We start from the raw sequence: 2,136 nt of genomic DNA on the forward strand, positions 1-2,136 counted from the left end.
CAATAAATTTTAATACTTCAATCTGTTGTTGTACGAGTATTGTTCATTCAATGCTCATTGGACTAAAGGATGTGGAAATTGGAGCCTTATCCAAGAGACCTGCAAGATACCTGATTTCCTTTCATTGTCATATTTCTCTCAATAGTAAAGAAAATGAAGTAGTGGATGTTGTAGAAATCTCATTCCAGACCTAAACTATGATTTTCGTGCGGCAGAACCTCAATTAGGAGATAAGAGTACATGAATATAACAAGTTAAGTGCTAAAATATCCAATTTGACAGAGAAAGGACTAACTTGAGCTCTCTGTTTCCTTTATTTATTAAAGAACCATCTAGAGAATCTCATGAAACAAACAGATGAATGTGAACACAGCAAAAAAGAAAAAACAACTCTGGAAAAAAATTAAAGAACATGAACAGAACCAAAAACACTCAATTTCTATAATTTGGCAGTTTGACATGAAGTGTGTGCCTTTTTAAGCCACAAAGGTAATAGGTTGTAAATCGAAACAAAATGAGTGTCTAATTTTGTTTACCCCATTCAGATCGCAGAAATATGATATGTATACTTTTCTTGAATAGGAATAGCATACATGATATACTCATATCAAGAATCAGAATAATATGAGATGACAAAGAGCAAACACTTGCTCAATGCAACATCATCATGGCCATTCAAGGTTTTTTCCAAGGAGTTAGTGAAGTGATACTAAAATTTCTCAATGCCGGTGCAATGTGAATCCTACAAGTTTTTAATCAAGTGTCGATATGTTCTTCAGACACATAACACAAATATATTACAATTGAGTACATCAAAACTCTCATGAACATTATAACTTTCATGAAAAAAAAAACTAATCAATTGCTAAGAAAAATGTCAAATCATTTTATTTTGAATTGCGATTTACTTTTACAGTCAATTTATAAGCATATTTTTATGTAGCCTATGTCAAATACTTCTCATGACTGGAGATTAAGAAAAAAATGTTATAAAAGTATTTTTTCTATCTATTTTGCAACTGATAAAAAAATCGACACAGGTGCGACATCAAAAGTGAAGAGTCTGCGCAGCTAAGTCCAAAATTTTTGTTAAGTTAACAAACAAAACAACAAAGTAGTTTTTATAGAGATTTCAATAAAATCTATAGTAAGTTTTTTTTCCGCTTAACTCTATCTTTATGTCCTTGAAAGAAAACAATCAAAATAACTACTGTAATAAGTTGCATATTACATGACTTAATTCAGCTCTTGTTGTAATGACCCTCATGGTCATTTCTGTATCTTGCCTTCTGTGTGTCGTTTAGAGCGTTCCTATAGCGACCCCAAGTCATTTATGACTTGCTGGGACTGACAGTTCGGTCACCTGGTCGTTCGTTTGGTCTTGGTGCGAGTTTTTGTGTTTTGGAGCTTATGAACCTTGAATAATCATTTTCGATCAAAAGTTCAAGGAGATGACATCAGAATCCAATTTTGACGATTCCATCAGCTCCGCAAGGGTCATTTTAGGCTAGTAGCATGGTCGACATGACTCCCGAGGTTTTCAGTGTGAGTCGGTGCGATTAGGCGTTTTAGCCTTTGAAATTTGGCTTAAGTTTGACTTTGGTCAACATTCTGAGTAAACGCGCTCGGATGAGAATTCCGTCAGCGCGGTTAGCTCTGAAATGCCAAGTTAGGTCTAGATTGACCCTTCTTTTCTGTCTGGAGGTTTTCGATATCTTACCGAGCCCTTTTGTGGGTTTTGACTTAAAATGGCTTTTGGAAGTGGGACCCACTTTTTATCGAAATGACCTCTGATGGAAATTTTGACTGCGCCGTTGAGTCTGGAATATCGAATTTGGTATGGTTGCATATCTCGTTTGCGTGCACAGGGTTTCGAACAAGTTCGGAGCACCCCGTCGGAGTTTTTAATTTTGGGAAAAAATTGCAGATTTTCTGTAATAAATGCAGAAAAACCAGCCAATTTTCCAAAACTTCAAACCCTCATCTCTCTCTCATCTCTCAACCGATTTGGGCGATTCAAAAGGCAAAGTTGTGAGATATTTCGAGGACAACGTGTTGGTGAGCTCGGATAGTGATTTGGAGTCCCCATTTGAGGTAATTTTCGAAAAATACCTGCTGCCAGACCTCTTTTTGTGA

The sequence above is a fragment of the Solanum tuberosum genome, unplaced genomic scaffold (genome assembly GCF_000226075.1).
Source record: "Solanum tuberosum cultivar DM 1-3 516 R44 unplaced genomic scaffold, SolTub_3.0 scf00085, whole genome shotgun sequence".
Taxonomy (NCBI): Eukaryota; Viridiplantae; Streptophyta; class Magnoliopsida; order Solanales; family Solanaceae; genus Solanum; species Solanum tuberosum.